Genomic DNA, 19,116 nt, shown 5'->3' with positions numbered 1-19,116 from the left:
GGCAGTAGTCCTGAAGTTACACTGCGAGATGTCTGCCTAGCCCACCAGTTACACTGAACAAGTAACAACTCTATGCACTATCAGGACAAAAGTTGACAGTTTTTGCGGGAAAACATGAAGGTAAGTCTCCAGAACGAGATATTCCTGGAAGTCCCAGAGGAACACAACAGACGCGACTGCCTGCGGCGCTTGCGTAAACACGTATTATTGCGAAAACGTCTCTCACGGCAGCGTGCTCCGCTTTCAAGTTTTACGCGGCAGTTTATTAAAGATCGCATCCTACACAAGATAGTAATCACACAATTACCTGAGGAGTATATTCGCAGTCAAAATACACGGCACTTCAAAGGACTACGCAGATCCACAGTTTTCGATTTATTTCAGGAAGTTTCTGAAGGGAGAAAGAAAGACTGACGAGGTAACGTGCCGATAAGAAAATTTCGGAGTCTCTACAGGTTCTCTTGGCGCAATATCTTACTTCCATACCCTAAACTTATATCAATATGGTGCGCAACAATAGTTACACTTTCTTGCCAAAACCTTTGTAATTACTGATTCCTACCGCTTCAGCTGTGCACGGCAGGAACAACTTTTGTCAAAGTGAGTTGACCAGACTGATTTGTTCTTCGCGGGAATACTTCCCACCTGCCAAGTCACTAACATAAATCTCGTATTTGATCTCAAATTATACAGGAATGTTCCGTACAACGTCTCGTGTAACAATTCCTACGAGATACATCTCTGCGGCAGAAAGCAAAGATGGAGCTATACACGCGACGTTAATCGACGTCCCGAACTACATCAGAAAGTAAATGTGCGCCGTCACTGGAACTGTACTCCGCATACGAAGTACCAGTCACGTAGGGCTAAAGAAATACCCAAGTAATGTTTCCGCGCGACACAAGACAGCCACGAAATCTGGAAACGCATCTATCTTCTCGACCGGCCGAGAAAGAAACTTGTATAAAATAAAACGGGGGACACGTAATTTCTGTTTGAGGCACAAAAGGTGATAAATAGGTAGCACGGCGATAGCATCTGAGCACGCTGGAAAGAGTACAGCCCGTTATTTCCTGAGATGAGATGAGCTGGTAGCGTCCAAGCGGTGCTTGTGCTTGTAGCCACTTCGTTGCCTCACTGCCTGGCCGTCACAACAGACCAAGTGCTCGAGCGGCGTTCTTATTTGTTATTCTGAAATCGTACTTTTCTAAGGTCGGACTACTTTACTTCTTGCTACAAATGAATGCAGTCGTATGTTTTGGCTCCTCTATTTAATATCTACAAGGTCACTGTAGACATTTCTTCATAGTTGCCTTTTCATTTCGTCACACTTTGCCAAAGATTTTTCCACTAAGTACATTCAGTCACTCGACAGTCAGCAAAACAACAATCCTAGGTTGTCACAGCCTTTTCATTAGACTCGTAAATGTTTTCCAATGACAGATTTCAAAAATGGTTCAAATGGCTCTGAGCACTATGGGACTTAACTTCTGAGGTCATCAGTCCCCTAGAGCTTAGAACTACTTAAACCTAACTAACCTAAGGACATCACACACATCCATGCCAGAGGCTGAATTCGAACCTGCGACCGTAGCGGTCGCGCGGTTCCAGACTGTAGCGCCTAGAACCGCTCGGCCACCCCGGCCGGCGACAGATTTCTTCTGATAATAATAATAATGGCGTGTGACGGGGGCCTCCCGTCGGGTAGACCACTCGCCTGGTGCAAGTCTTTCAATTTGACGCCACTTCGGCGACTTGTGCGTCGATGGGGATGAAATAATGATGATTAGGACAACACAACACCCAGTCCCCGAGCGGAGAAAATCTCCGAGCGAGCCGGGAATCGAACCCGGGCCCTTAGGATTGATGGTCTTTCGCGCTGACCACTCAGCTACCGGGGACGGACAGTTCTTCTGATGTAGAAATAGGCAATAATCTGAGGCGTGTGCTAGTTGTTCGAGCAGTTTGTACTTGATATCCCTTACTTTCACCTACATCAAATCAAGTTTTTGGAAACATGTAATAACCTGAAGAAAGATGACTTTTTCTTGTATAATTCACGCTTCTTCTCACGAATATTTTCTTCATACAGTTGGTCCATAACACTTGCGCACTATTTGACAGTTACTGCTTGACCCTGTACAAGGTAGTTCATAAGGAGAATCCCTTTGTCATATAAAAAAACACTGCCTCTTCGGCAGACGAAATCGATTTAGCATTTTTTAGTAGATGGATGTTGTCTTCTGTCGACTGGCTTCATGTTTGTTTCTTTGCGGCATGAAGTGGTGTACATAGGTCTTATACATAGTAATAAATCAGGCACAAAATCAGTTGGGTTCTTCAAATATCGTCCAAACGCTGCTGATCAATCCATTTTGGAATGTTATTACGCCACTGGCTTAATCGAGTACTTGCAGATTGTGAAACTGACGTTTGCGTAAATTTTACTTAACAGTTTTTTGAATTTCAGCAGCAAAAAATAAACAATTACATCGCCGTATTCGTCAGGCCTTCCGACTACGAAAATACTGTGTTTGTACTGAGTAAGTTTCGATCGAATTGTCAACGTAATTAATTTTAAGTTGTTTTTCTTTCACTACCTCACGGGCACTATTAAATTAACAATGTTAACAAAAGAGCCGACTATGCTGGGATAGGTCAATCAACAGAGACAAAAAAAGATCGAATATCGAGAATAGTTCGTGTTGTACTGTGGTAGGAGGGAGCGCCAAGAAAAACCTACTAGAAATCCCGACTAGTGACGGATGAGTGTGCGTTGGAGGTGCGTTTGAAAAGTCATTTTTGGACATTTCTCTCGAATAACTCGAAAACTAAGCCTCAAGCGAAAACGTATCCCAGTACAAAATTTAACTACATAAAATTTCCTACTAAAACGTCTTGTTCACTTTTACTGTAGGACTAATAGTTTGCACGTAGCAAGCCAGAAGTCAGGGAATATGAAAATCTCGCGCTGGGCTTTTGAAGGTCAGATATAACACTGCTGGTTGCATAAGACATCGGTAGGGGCTGCTGAATCACCATGTATGTGCAAATAAATAGGATTCTCAAGCACTTGCTGCGTTAAATTTCAAGTTGTTTCTCCAAGAAATATGTTGGAGTTTCAGAAAATTAATATTCAGAAATTTATGAAAGCTCTTCCTTTACACAAAGAATGAGACTGAAGCGGGAAATACACCGTTTTGAGATGAGGGCGCGACCGGCGTGCACAAAGTAGGCGCCTAGTGCGACTGAATGCCAGAGGCTCGCGTCACATTCCTCCGGCCGTCACTGCGGCAAAAGGTGGCACTAACGTGGCTAGCGACGTTTTTTTGAGATAAGAGGTTGGCGAGTGCCCCCCCCCCCATTAACGCGGTCCAGCCGACAGCGAGAATTTACCACCTTTTCTCTGAGCTTCCTGCTACGCTTCGACGCCTAAAGTGTGTCGCTGTCTACACGATCGCCTTTACTAAGGTCTAAAAAAGAGCTCTAAATCCTCAATATTTATAGCCGCAAAATGAATGTGGGGTGAACTGTTAGTTTTGCTACTGCTACAGCCGTTGACGCCTGTATATACCGAAATCCGTTAGAAAGGCAGATATTCTGTAAACACAACGGTTACGAGCAGCACAGCAATTTTTACTATAGGCTTGCTACCATCCGGGTGAGAAAAAAAACTTATTCTATGTCTGAAATTATTTGTACTTCAACGAAGAATCGACATTAAATGATATGAACGATTGAAGGAAACGACACACTTGTGTAGCAAGCAACTAATCTGTACGTGTACGATACTTTTCTACGATGATTGCAGTTTTCATGGTACTAGCCATACTTGGTTAAAGTCATTTCTTCTGCAGCTGACTATTTTATTCTAGGAGCCGAGCTATGTGGGGCAGCTGTTAAGACACTAGAGTTCGATTTGGGACGGACTATTGAAATACCCTTCCAACAACCCTGATTTTGGTTGCCTGCGGTTTTCCTAACATCACATCCATAACGCTCTTCAGACGAATGCCGAAGTGGTTCCCTCTACAACGTCACGTTTAATTACCTTCCCTACCACTTGTCCGACTTAACTAATGAAGTGCTTCTAATGAGCTCGATGTCGCTGACCTGGTAAACTCTATCCATCCATCCCCAGTAATTATTCAGAAAGGATAATTAGGGTTGAACGTCCCATCGATGAAGAGGTCATTATTAGAGACTGAGTAAACAGTCAAACACGGAAAAGATGGGGAAGGCAGTCGGGCGCATCCTTTCCAAAAGAAACCGTCCAGGCTTTTGACTTATACTTTTTAGGAAAACCACTGTAAACTTAAACCCGGATTACCTTACGAAGAACTGCACCATGGTCCTCTGTCGAGTGAGTCGAGTGTCTCACCACTTCGTCACTTCACTCGGTTGTAATAGTAGGGCGCAATTCACACAGAAATGGCGTGGCGCGGACGCTGGCGGCGGCGAAACAGGGATGTGGCGTGGGCGGGACGTGAGCAATGCACACCAAGGGGTCACTGTCAAAGAGACGCACGACTGTCGTGTTACCATTTCCGAACCATAAAATTCTTTGTTGCGGCTAAAAACAAGCGGAGCGCAAAAGCGTTTGAATAAAGCTAGGAAATATGAAGTTAACATTTGTGAGTGGAAAGCACAGAAACATGGTCGATGCCTTTATATACCGAGCAGATATGATCCTGTTCCGGAGAAATGGCCACCTGGTAACGTGAGTGGAGCAATGTTATAACTGCAGCTGGTAATGGAAAAGACGTTCGTCATGGTGCACATAAATAGATTATATCTAGTTGTTAAATATTTGTAGAATTCAAATGCATTAGTGTAACATCCATGGAAAACTGAAATGTTTTGATCATAATTCCTGTTGTTCATATGGTTTTCATTTGAAAGTAAGGCAAAATATTGCAGGTTTTGTGTGAGATGTTCAAAACGTTAGGACACTTTTGCAAAATCTGACCGTCCGTAAACATTTCACTTCTGTAGACCAGAAATTCATCGATACAAGGTATAATTTCCTAACATGTGATAGAGATTTTGCCCTTATAAAGAGGAACGAAAGGTCCTTTAATGTGTATCACCCAGCCGACAGGGTTCCAGTCATTTCCAAAGCCAAGCACAACGGATTCTCTGCCTGCAAGATGAAACCAGAGGATTTCAGGAATCTTAGCGCACTAGACCAAGGGTTATACAGATGCTCACTCAAAATATCTGAGTATGTCTGGCTACACAGTTCATCTGACAACCCTTCTACACTAAGGGAGAGGAACATTTATAACATGCCGAAAATAATATTTCAGTTTTGCTATATTGTATGATAAACTTCTGTCAATAAAAAGTGTCAAGAAGAAAGCCCTACTTGGCATGTGGCACTATATCCCAGCTTAGAAACGGAATTTCTGTTATCAACTACTACGCGGTAGTGGATTCTCACGCCGGCCGCGGTGGCCGTGCACTTCTGGCGCTGCACCCCGGAACCGCGAGGCTGTTACGGTCGCAGGTTCGAATCCTGCCTCGGGCATGGGTGTGTGTGATGTCCTTAGGTTAGTCAGGTTTAAGTAGTTCTAAGTTCTACGGGACTTATGACCTAAGATGTTGAGTCCCATAGTGCTCAGAGCCATTTGAACCATTTTTGGATTCTCACGTCTACCTGACAAAACGTACTGATTTAGGACAGAAAATTTAATGCTGACTGTAGGGGCTGAGTGTAATTGCAACACAGGAATAGTGCTCAATTTTTCCATGTCTTCTGCTGATCTTGTGCACACTTGTACTGCAATAAAGATTGTATTTTGACCTGTGTTTTTATACTTTCTCAAAATAAGCTTTCTACTTCTGCAATAAGTAACACAGGAAAACCAGTGTATTTCAGAAGTACAACGTTATTACTATGCAGATACAACACTGTTCGTCCAGGAAAAGGAAAAAAAATAGTGCTAATTTGTTCAAAGATAACATAAGCAACTGTGTAATAACTGTTACAAAAAATATTCGTTTAATTCTCAAGCGATGCGATGTCTATACGGTTTTTGTCTTGCACACTACGATTGCAATGGTCTGCACGAATATGATTGTGTAATTTAGAATAGTTTTCTATCATTTCACAAAACATTACGTTAAATTCAATCATCTCGTATTTTAACACTTCTGATTAATGTAAACGCGTCACTTTAACGTCTCCGCCACACGTCGCATCTTTACGGTAGTCGCTGCTACAAACGAACGCCGTGCCACTTCTGTGTGAACTGCTTCCGGATCGAATCCGTGTAGCAGATTAACGACCGTGAGATGGTGCACCGATCAGCCTGATGGAGGTTTCTAAGCAATATGCCGCGCTCCTTTACAGAAATTTCCGCCTCAGAAAATACGATACACAAACAGTTAAAATAGGATCACACGCGGACAGGGCATCTGAAACTTTCCGTATTTCTGGAGTCCCAGAAGTCCTCGGATACCGTTCCTCACAAGAGGCTTCTAATAAAATCGCGTGCCTATGGAGTATTGCTTCAGTTGCGCGACGGCATTCCTGATTTCCTGTCAGAAAGGTCACAGTGCGTACTAATCGACAGGAAATTATCGAATAAAACAGAAGTGATATCCGGCGTTCCCCAAGGAAGTGTTGCAAAATGGTTCAAATGGCTCTGAGCACTATAGGACTCAACTGCTGAGGTCATTAGTCCCCTAGAACTTAGAACTAGTTAAACCTAACTAACCTAAGGACATCACAAACATCCATGCCCGAGGCAGGATTCGAACCTGCGATCGTAGCGGTCTTGCGGTTCCAGACTGCAGCGCCTTTAACCGCACGGCCACTTCGGCCGGCGAAGTGTTACAGGCTCTCTGCTGTTCCTAATCTATATAAAAGATTTAGGAGACAATATAAATAGCCTTCTTAAATTGTTTGTACATGATGCTGTCATGTACCGTCTAGTAAAGTCATCTGAAGATCAAAACCAGTTGCAAAACGACTTGAGACACGATAGTTGTATGGTGCGAAAAGCGGCAGTTGTCTCTCAATCAGAAAAACTGTGAGGTCATCCACATGAGCACAAAAAAAATCAGTTAAATGTCAGTTACATCATAAATCACACAAATTTAAAGGCTGTCAATTCTACTAAATACACAGGGATTATACTTACGAGCAACTTAAATCGGAAACATTACATAAATAATGTTGTGGTGGAGGCAAACCAAAGACTACGTTTTATTGGCAGAACGCCTAGAAACTGCAACAGATGTACTAAAGTCACTGCCCACTACGCTTGTTCGTCCTCTGCTAGAGTACTGCTGTGCTGTATGGGATAGCACATAGTACTTACAAAGGACATCGAAAAAGTGCAAAGAAGGGCAGCTCGTTTTCTATTATCGCGAAATAGGGGAGAGAGAGTCACGGATATGAAAAGCGAGTTGGGATGGCTATCATTAAAACAAACGCGTTTTTCGTTGCCACGAGATCTTTTGACGTAATTTCAACTTCCTCCTCTGAATTTGAAAATATTTTGTTGTAGTCATCGTACATAGGGGGAAATGATCATCATAATAAAGTAAGAGAAATCAGAGCTTGTACAGAAAGATTTGAGTGTTCGTTCTCTTCACGCGCTGTTAGGGAGTGGAACGGTACACAAATATACAGAAATGTAGTGTCTGTTCTGTCGGACATGCCCGACAACACATTTCTGCCGCGCAGGCGGTACAGTGGTTGTAGGTGGTAGAAAAATAGTCTGAAGGTGGTTCGAAGAACACTCTGCCAGGCACGTAAGTGTGGATTGCAGAATAGTCATGTAGATGTAGAGGAACAAAGTTTACACAATTCACAAGCAGGTGGCCCACACAGCTTCCCTCCCTCAGATAACTGAGGGCTGTGGCATCGGGCTGCAAAGTTAAATAAAATAAACTTGTCAAATCTCGCAGTGCACACCCTACTACACGAGATTAACGGGAAGAAGATAAAAATTTGTTTTTATTGAAACACTATTACGATACGAATAACCTGTCGTATTCTCGCTGCCGTAACGAGGACGACGTTTACCTGCAGCGATACAGAAATCACCGAAAAGGTAGATCGCCGGCTGGCTGTGAACGATGTATCTTGCTGAGGGCGTGGTACGAACTGAAAAGTAGATTTGCTCAAAGTACGAGTCATTGGTGCACGCGGCGCGATGGCAAGAAGGCAGAGGGCCGTCCGAAGAAAATCGACTGCGCGGAGCGGCCGCTCAAGTTCCCCCAGGGGACCGCATCCCATGTACGGCTTCTATAATCGCGCTTAACGAGAAAATCAATTGCGCAGATTGCGAATCTAAAAATCGTTGTCTTTTCATTCCCCACGGCAGCCGACGTATCCGAGACCGATTCGCGTCGTGCAAAAAATGACGTTCGAGATAAATTACAAAAGACGGTATCTGACAAGCGATATTCCGCTTTCTATAGCGAAGGCGGAGCGCCGAAGCAGCTACAGGGCTTTTTAAGAGAGTTTCTCGCAGTCATTGTGTGACGAGAGCGGTAATGAGAGCGCTGCGGGCCAAATCGGACCGATACGCCGCTGCGCGCCCAGGCCTGTCTCCATTCTGCCCGGCCCATGCCAAGTTATTTACGGAATGTAATATGAAAATAAAGCCTGCCGTATTGGCAGAGGCTCCAGGCGTCCTGTTCAAACTATGCCAAATTACAAAGGTATTCCCAAACAAAAAGGACGCGCTCCTCTTTCTTTTCCTCGTGTTTTTGAGCGCAGTCACGCGATCCTTTGCGCAGTTTCGTCGTTAAATGAAACACCCCACTAGCTCGTTCGGCCGGAAGCTGTCTCCGCGGCTGCGTGCGTCACGAGAAATGTTCGCATAAAGGACGTTATCTGACAGACGCGCGTTGCCGATCCAATTCCTGATAGCTCGCGCTTTCGGTCCTAAATTAAAAGATAAAGCGAACAGAAGTTAGGTATTTTACAGCAACACACCAGCTATCTTGTGGCCACAGAGAGGCGTCACCGCTGGACACTAATAGCTCTTTAGCGCTTTTGATTAACTGAAAACCAATGACCGAACGAAACGATGTGGTTCACCGTACTTCGTTTATTTTCATCCCCTGAACTCGATTTCCATTGCGACGGCTATCCTTTAAATATTACCCAAGCTTTCTGAAATACTCCGCCGTAAAGCCACAAATTACTTCCCTACACAGCAAACGATGTCACTTATACGAAGGTCATTATGGGCATTTGCGAGAAAAACGAATAATCGCACAGGAAGCCGAAACAGCCGATTAGGATCCAGCTAATGTGCTTAGAACGGAATAATAATGCTGCGTGGAACAACACAGTCCCATACAAAGAATGGTTATCTTACGTTACTTATGAGCAGAAGACAGAAACTATAAACAGCAAAGTTGCCAAGGCCGAACTATATCATTCGCAAACGCCAAGATTTGTTACCTGAATAAATGAATGAATGAATAAATAAATAAATCTATGAAGAAAAATACCGCTTAATGCCTTCGTATAGGCGCCACTTCTCTTATTCCATTTTTATAAAGGCCTCAGACCACACGTAATCAGATTATTATGACATAACCCTAAACCAGCAGAAAATTACGTGTGAATGCTTGTAGCCAATGTAGTGAACGAAAAACAAATTATTCAAAATCCGGCAAGAAGTATCCAAAGGAGAAAAAGAAGGAAGAGTCAGCGACTTTGGAACTAGAGACGGACCACAAACTAGGGAGGGAGCACAAAATAGTCTGTTTTGAGTGAATTATCCTGTCGTTCACTTTAGTGATTCAGGGAAACCACGGTAAACACAAATCTCGGTGGTCAGATGGGAATTTATACCCCGCTCTTCCATTTTCTAGTCTGCAAAGGAGAGCCGCGATGGCACTTTCAAATCATCTTTTTTCACGTCCATTATCTGCAGTTAAATACTGTTTGTTCACCGAATGTAGGGCATTATATAACTAAGAAAGTAGATCTTGTCATTTCTTTCAACAGCTGATCTTTGCATCGGTTCTGAAAATACAAACTATTTTATTTTTGAAATTAAACTGTACGGCACCTGCTGTGTATAACACGGGAGATAGCTGTTTCCAGATGTTCGATCACTCTTTCGGAACGGCGAAGTAGTTCAAATGGTTCAAATGGCTCTGAGCACTATGGGACTTAACTTCTGAGGTCATCAGTCCCCTAGAACTTCGAACTACTTGAACCTAACTAACCTAAGGACATCACACGCATCCATGCCCGAGGCAGGATTCGAACCTGCGACCGTAGCGGTCGCGCGTTTCCAATCTGTAGCGCCTAGAACCGCTCGGCCACCCCGGCCGGCGGCGAAGTAGTTTTTATAAAAGAATGTGTAGACAGGAATAGCACCTTTTGGTATGGTTGTGTTATTATTTTAGGCTCTAGTCCTTGTTATATCATTAAGTCTCACATTTCACAAAATTTCCTCAAACCACTCGTAAAAACTAGAAAATTTCCAGTAACGCGCCGGGACGTATTCCTTGCTCCAAAGTGAACTCTGGTGCTGACTCCAGTAACCTATTCGTCGAAGGTGCGGACGCGAGAGCTCGGCTTTCACTCATCTTGCGAGTATGTTTCTTGTATTCCGAAACGAGTGCGTGTTTATTAGCCATATGAAATCACCGCTTAATGCAGGCGCAGCTGGCAGCTGCTGCTGTGTCAGCAAATTGCTCTCGTATTTGTCGGCGCAGCAGCGCCATCTCTTCCGCGTCGCACCTGCCAGCTTTTAACGGAGTTTCAACATCCATCTGCTAGTTTTATTCCTGTGTCGCGACGATTCAGAAAGAGCCTGGAAACCAGGCACGAAATACTTGAGGGGGGGGGGGGGGATATACCATAATGTGACCGATAGCTCTGACGCTATTTGCTGTTCTCTATCGTCTTGTTATTCAGCGTCAGCCTGCGTAAATTGTGTCGCGTGAGCGTCACAGTTTTCAGCAAAGTGGCACTGTCTTAGGCACGACTAAATGGAAATGACTTACGAATCAATTGGGTCACCACAGACGTCAGTATATGGAGGCCACTGACAAACTGAAGCACGAGCACTCAAACATCGTCCTGCCAACATGCGACTAGATGTACCATGAAACGCTACAGGAACATTTCTTTGACAGTACTCACTTAATGAACTGGTTTCAGTGAAGGTCATTGCTTGAAAATAAGTTGCAGGATATTATTTTATTTTACTTTATATTTGATTATTATGAACTAACTAATAGTGGTTTCGACCACTTTATTCTAGCCATTTCCCCCGCTTCGACGGCCAACCTACAAATGATGTAAAAATTTTTACTCTTTGTTTTGAATCTCATGTTTACTTCTGGAGATATTTGCAAAAATTGGCAATTATGCTGAATCAAACATAAGAAACAAAGCATCTCGAAATAGTGGTTCAAATGGCTCTGAGCACTATGAGACTTAACATCTATGGTGATCAGTCCCCTAGAACTTAGAACTACTTAAACCTAACTAACCTAAGGACATCACACACATCCATGCCCGAGGCAGGTTCGAACCTGCGACCGTTGCGGTCACGCGGTTCCAGACTGAAGCGCCTAGAACCGCACGGCCACACCGGCCGGCTTCGAAATATATGTTCTGGCAAGAAGTACTATCAAAGCTTTTGCACTAAATTTGTAACTCAAGACGTACAGACTTTAGATACTATTAATATGACTTACAAGTTAATCTTTTATGAGCAGCTGAGGCATTATATGTGCAGCTGAGGCATTATATGTGCCAGCACCATGATAAAACCCTCTGGGCTTTTATTCCACTGAGTGACCTGAATGCAAAACAAGTGAACAAAAGAAAAGTAGAGACAGCAGCACAAAGCAATTATCAGAGAAACACGTAACATTGTATCAGCAATTACGATGAAATGTTGATAGAATATTTACGTTTCCATTGACAAGCAGTTTGTAGCAGTTCCGAAGTTATTGGCTCTGAGCACCATGGGATTTAACATCTGAGGTCATCAGTCCCCTAGAACTTAGAACTACTTAAACCAAACTAACCTAAGGACATCACACACATCCATGCCCGAGGCAGGATTCGAACCTGCGACCGTATCGGTCACGCGGTTCCAGACTGAAGAGCCTAGAACCGCTCGGCCACCCCAGCCGGCTAGGGGACGTTCACTTAATGTAAGAGGAAATGTTGACAACTGTAAGCATGTATTTCTATGAAATCCGTATCACATTGCACGCAACATTTCTCGGATCATTGTACTGTCATTCTTGGCTCTAACGGTAAGAGATCCAAGTACGAATCTCGATATGGCACTTTGTCGTTGTCCTAAATCAACATAGGACAATGCCAGGGGACTTCAACGAGTTTACAGCTAATCACTGCCCCAATCTCAATCAAAATCGAATTATAACTTTTTATGGGGACAAACGCTGTAGCTTCGAGCAACACGGATGGCTCACAAAGGCCTTCACTATTCGAATTACTGCTAGCGCGTGTACTCAGAACGAAAGATTTGGGGAGCCGCTGGCTGGGTGTCGTTAGCCTGGTGCTGAGTGGTGCAGCGCTGAGGCGACGAACTCGCACGTTTCCGGCTTTCGTTTCAGCTGCGACAGAATTCACGGAATCTGCGGTAGCCGGGCCCCGTGCAAGCTGCGCCAGTTGCGAAACCAGCACACAATTGTCAGCCGGCCCATGTCGCAACGGTCGTTCGCATCCGACCATTAAACCCGGCGATCCGAGCAATGCGCGCAACATCCCCCCCTTTTTCCCCTTACAGTTTCTGTTAACATCGCTGGCCTTAAAGACTCTTGACCCTTGTTTCGTAAGGTCTGATTGGCCAAAGGCTTCGCCACGTGAGTATCGAGCGTACAGTTTTCACGTGGATTCTTGCGATCCTTGCCACTTGCGGGGCGTACAGGATGAGGAGAAGGGGACTGAAAGAAATACCTAACACTCCCTTCCGTGTGCATTCATCAGAGGCTTCACATGAATGATGGGATGTCTCAGGTTTGCTATTCACTGGATGCACGAATCGACGTGCCAGGCATGGCGAGTATGAATTTTAGGAATTCTGGGTATGTTCCCCAAATTTTATTTTATTCATAAACATATACAGGGTAATTTATATCTCACGGAAACCACCTTTAAGCATCAAAGCAGCAATATGAAATTTTTGTGACCTTAGCTTGGTACTGTTCATTTAAATTCTTACAAGTAACAGGCCATCATCTTTATCTACATTTACTCTCACCAAACGACCATGCATTACATGGTAAAGGTAAAAATCAGTCTTAAGTGGAAAGATCACATAAAACAAATAGTAGGAAAAGCAGAACCGGACTGAGATTCGTACGAACAGTAAGGAAATGTAACTCATCCACCCAGCATGTGGCTTACATGGCGATTGTTCAACCGATTCTTGAGTATTGTTCATCAATCTGGGATCTTTACCAAGTAGGAGTGATAGACGAGATAGAGAAGATCGAATGCAGAGCGACACTTTTCGTCTCGGGTTCGGTTACTCGGCGCGAGAGCGTTACAGAGATGCTAAACAAACTCCTTTGTCAGGCGTTACAAGAGAAGCGTTGTGCATCAGGGAGAGATTTACTACTGAAATTTCGAGTGAGCACTTTCCGCGAAGCGTCGGATTACATACTACCGCCTCCCACATACATCTCGTGAAATGACCAAGACGCGAAAATTCGAGAAATTAGAGCTAATTCAGAGGTTTACCCACAATTATTCTTCTCACGCGCTATTCGCGAGAGCAACAGGGAACGTAGGATCAGGTAGTGGTACCAGAAGTACCCTGAGCCACACGCTGTTTGGTGGTTTGCGGAATGTGATGTAGATGAGTCTCTGGTAACAATGTCCTCGCAACGCTTAACTATAACCCACATTTCTTACTGAATTTCGAACGATAATACATAGAAGTTGTCTCTAAAAAGCCTAATGGTTGTTTAGTATACGTGCTTAGCGACATCAAAGGAAGTTTAAAGTCCCGTCGACATCGTGGCCATTAGGAACGGAGCACAAGCTCCAACTGGGGAACGATGACGACAGATATCTGTCGTGTCCTTTACAGAGGAACCATAGTGCGTTGATCTTAAGCGATTTAAGGAATTGCGTATGGCCGAAAATGGATTTGAACCCCGTCCTCCAGAACGTATGTGTACTGTCTTACCACTGCGCTCGGTAACAATGAACACAACTAAGGACAGTTTATCTGACGGTTACAACAGTATAATAAATTGTAATTTGGAGAGTACAGGTATTTCGAATTTCGAGAGAACTGATTAAGCCAATGGAAAACAAATTATATTCGAAGCAACCCCCAAATCCGCTGCCTCACTGTAATCTTAATGGTACTTCAGTAGTACAACTATACTGCTGAGAGCTGTTGGTGGTGGATTATTTCAGTTTATTGAATAAGTGAGGGGCAGAGTGGCTTGTAAGACTCATATCGTTACAATACGGCCTACATGTAATGCATCAAACCACTCTCTGGATTGAAGACCACAACAACAACATGTAATACTCGATGAAGCCGAGAGAAATATTGGCCACACCGAACGGAATACATATGAAACGTGGATGCGACTTCCCAAAAGCGACCAATATCTCAAACAAATATACAGAAAGGGTTAACGGTTTTAACTAAGAGTTGTTTCTAGATAACCTTCACTGTGTTGAATTTTTTAAGCCACGCTGATGTAGCGTACAGATTATGAAGACTACAACTGATTCGAACAAAAAAAAAAAAATACTTAGGTCGTTAAACTCGACTAAGGTGAAGACTTTCTGCTAACTTTCTAGCATTTCCAAAAGGCAGATCAAGTGTGCCGAAATCTGCAATCTCTAGCCCGTTCTGTAAACGCAGTCAAGCAGCGTAACTTCAAACACAACGCACGGGTTTTGCAGTCGATGTCGAAGGTCACCGATCTCCCCAGTTATCTCACAAATTAAGGCACAGACGGAAAACACCACAGATGGGGGGAAACGATTTCGTGCAATGACTTGCATCTAGAAGACGAAATTCGTTTTCATTGAGGATGTGAAAAGAGATAAATACTCGCCGCCTTATAAATAAAGATAGCATTGTCTGGGAGGAAACCTACGTTATTTTTTCTCCGTTGCCTAAGCGAAAACGTCTGGGCATGTACGGTCGCGCACAAGAGTTCTGCAATCGATATGCGTAGTCGGCAATTAACTGCCGTCTGATGTTTGTTTCTGTGGTGTTACGTAGAAATTGTTATATCTGAGAAAGAAAGATAATTTTCTTTCTAACGTAATTCTCGCTATCGTTTCGCCTGCTTAAAATATTGAGCGCAGAATACTTTCTTGGTCTAGATACAACAAGGAGTAGGGCGAAAACAGATTCACGAAATGAACAAGATATGACTAGGAAAACATTAACTTCCCCGCATAAATAAGAATGAAACTACTGAAAGTGTATAGCGAATTTCTTTCTAAGGGTTACTCAGTTACGGAAGTCTCCGAGATGAAGCACTTGTGCTCGGATTTCATACGGCTTCGGGACGGAAATGTGAGATGGTGTGCCCCAAACGGAGGGGTGTCTTTCCTCTGGATGGGAGTGCAGTTTCGCTTCGGCGTACTGGCAATACATCCTCTACCATACTTCTAAAAGGCTATTATTTGCACAAATGACAAGAGATTATTCTGTTCTCGCGAAATAAACTCTGCAATCAGCGGTGCCGTGTCCCTTATAGTTCTTAACACCACAAAAAAGAAATTATACAGTACTCTTTCTCGTTAAGATCTGCCAGACCTGTCAGATTGTTAAGTAATCTGTTCCCGAAGCACTGCAGGGGAGAACTTCGTGTCGCATACTGGGTGCCTTACATGTCTACTTATGAGTAGGCATACGTTGAATTTGCTTCTACTTCCTTCTGCAGCAAGTCTTCACAAATTATACTGATGCAGTTAATATTATCAGGGAATTTTGTGGCGCTGTGTCTTTCTATTTAGTACATAAGTTATGAGTTTCACTGCACGACGTAACACATGACAGCAGTGTAATCTGCATCACATAATCATGAAGAAGATACAACTGCCATACACACTTATACAGTCACAAAAAAAAAGCAAAACGAATTAGGAATCCTTGTGACATTGTACTTTCTAAAATTTCCTTTATATGTACACTATCTATCCGGACACTTACGATTGGACATTAATATCGGGTATGTCGACCCTTCGCCAATATGACAGCTTGAACTTTGCTGGGGCACTTTTAGTGAGGTGTCTGAACGGCTGTGTAGAAATGGCAGCCCATATTCCTCAAAAGCCAAACCAGAGAAGATAGCGATGTTGGAAGTGGCGGTCTGGAGCGAAGTCGACGTTCTAACTCGTTCCAAAGGTGTTGACTCTCCGGGCAGGCTAGTCCATTCAGGCTAGTCATCGCCTCACAGACTCTGCTTTATGACAGGCTACAACGTCATGCCGATATAAACAGTCATCGTGTCCGAATTATTCCTGTACTGTTACGCAGTGCATAACGCTGTAAGATGTGTTCGTATCCTTCCGCATTTAGCACTTTCTTGAGAGCAATGAGGCGACCACACCCTAACTACGAATGACACCTCCACTCTGTATCACCACCTGCTCCTTTCTTAATTGTTGGTACTACACATGATGGCAGGTAACGTTATGGAGGCATTTTCCAAACCCGTCCCTCTGCCACAGGATATAGTGTGCCTTATTTCTCCAAGTCACTCGTTTCCAGTCATCCATTCCTCAGTGGTGTCGCTCTTTACACCACCTCATGCTTCTTTAGCAATGATTGCGCAAATGATTAACTGGACTGCCGGTAGCACTTTGGAACTCACGCGTGATTCCTTAGGCTGATTTTTTACATCCATCCTCCGATATGCTCGACGGTTCATGTCCGTCAGTACATAAGGTCTGTCCGTTTTTAATGTAGCTGTTGTTGTTGTTTCGCGTTCCCACTTTACAATCACATCGCCAAGAGTCGACTTGATCAGCTTCAGAAGGCTTGAAATGTCCCTGACGAATTTGTTGCTCAGGTGACATCCACGTTCGAAGCGACTGAGCTCTCCTGGCCGACGTAGTCTGCCGTTACTGGTTCTCTACTGACAACAGAATACTCCCCGCCTCTCGTGATACCTAGTGCTCAATTCCGCATTACCTACAACTGTCGGGATACTTTTGATCAGGTACTGTATATCCCGTCCGTGTACATGGATCAATGCTCTTGTAGTTTATTTCAAACAGTTAATTTTTGTCCTGAGTGTGTTTGAAGTACTTAATTTAATTTTTGTAACATTTGGAGAAACGAGAAGAATTGCAGTCGAAGGTGAACCGCTGGCAAACCAGAACACAATGTTTTCTAACAGAGGAATGAAGGCTCTCCAGTGGGACGCGAATATTAAATCTCCCCTCGTGTCTGGAAGGAACGTGCTGGCGACCCGAAGAAGGATAGTACCGAATATCGCCGCTATGCGTCGCATGCCTTCAAGTTGTTAGCCAGCCAGGAGAAAAGTTCAGAGTTTGGAAACGGCTCGAGTTGAGGGATCACGGCCGCTCGAGAGGGCTTTGACGTCAGTAGGCCAACTCGGGAGAATTGGTTTTAATGGTCAAATTTCGCTCGCTTGTCATTTTTCAAACACTTAGCGTGAATAACGGGTCAAAATGCGGAGCGGCGCCAGTGCGTCTGGCGCGCGGGCCGCCCTGTGGGCGGCGCAAAACCGCAACAAAGCCCGCCATGGGGGCGATGACGCCGCCTGTTAAGAATATCGGCCGAGATAAACTGAGCGTGCGTGGAGATGAGGCGCAAGACGAGCGCAATAAATCACGCCAGCGGGGGAGGGGCTCGCGGCGCGGGGGCGGGGGCGCAGCGAAATCGATACCTGCAACGCTCACCGCCAACCAAATAAACCACATCTCACTTACTCGCCCTCTAAATTAAACGAGAGTCAAGCGCAAACCATCACCTACGCCCCGAAACGCGATGTTTTCAAGTTGTGCAACACCGACTTCCTTCTCACAGGGATTCAAGCAGGTAGTTGGCCCCTACTTTGTTTATAGCACGTAATGCATTGGATAGTTTAGCAGTTATGCTTACTTTCTGAAAAGATGTCATTTTCCTCCATGGGATGTAGAGCCATATGTTTAAAGACTAAGAAAGTTACTTCTGTGTCTTTCTGATCCGTATAATGCCAAAAAGCTGTGGTTCTCATAAATCAAATACTTATCACAGCGGTTTCTAGAGCAATTAGCAAAGAATTTTCTATTCCAACATTCCCTGAAAACAGGATGTATGGTACACGCAACTAGAAGAAAGTGCATTGGCGTAGATTTGAGAACAGAAATCCTTCCGTACCACTGCTCCTGGATTGTTATCTCTACAACTGACTGTAAATACGGAAAAGGAAGGAAGGAAGATTACGATTTAACGTTCTGTCGACAATGAGGTCATTTGGGACGGAGCACAAGCTCGGATTGTTTCAAGGACGGGGAAGGAAATCGGTCGTGCCCTTTCAAAGGAACCAACCCGCGTTTCGCCCGGAGCGATTTAGGGAAATCACGGAAAACCTAAATCAGTATGGTCGGGACCGGATTTGAATCGTCCTGCTCCCAAATGCGAGTCCTGTGTGCTAAAGACAGCGCCACCTCGCTCTGTCTGTAAACACGATGTGACGTGTCTGGTCACACTGAAGTATCTCTGTAGTTCTCTTCCACAACTTACAGCATTCTGCAATACCATGACTATGCAACTAGTTTCACTGCACGCCATCTTTTCCAGTTTTAGTTTACACCCGTAATCTTAATAATGTACTAACTTCTGATTTCGGTCGCTTAGAGTCTTAGCGTATTACGTGATATAATGGATAATAAGTTATTTTTATAGTTCTAACAGAGAAATCCGGCGTTGCCCGGGCATTTATTTATTTCAATCTTCCATTAGTCCGTCTCCTCCTCCTCCCCCCTCACTCTATCAATTTCCTCTCCTCTCTCTCTGTCCATCTCCTCTTCCCCTCTCTCTGTCCATCTACTCCCCATTTTTTCTGTATGTACATCCCCCATACGAATCCACAGAGACTGCTAAATCCATGAATGCTATTTAGCTCTATGCCTTGATCTTAGATCTAACA

The sequence above is a fragment of the Schistocerca piceifrons genome, chromosome X (genome assembly GCF_021461385.2).
Source record: "Schistocerca piceifrons isolate TAMUIC-IGC-003096 chromosome X, iqSchPice1.1, whole genome shotgun sequence".
Taxonomy (NCBI): domain Eukaryota; kingdom Metazoa; phylum Arthropoda; class Insecta; order Orthoptera; family Acrididae; genus Schistocerca; species Schistocerca piceifrons.
Note: the sequence above shows the minus strand (reverse complement) of the source record.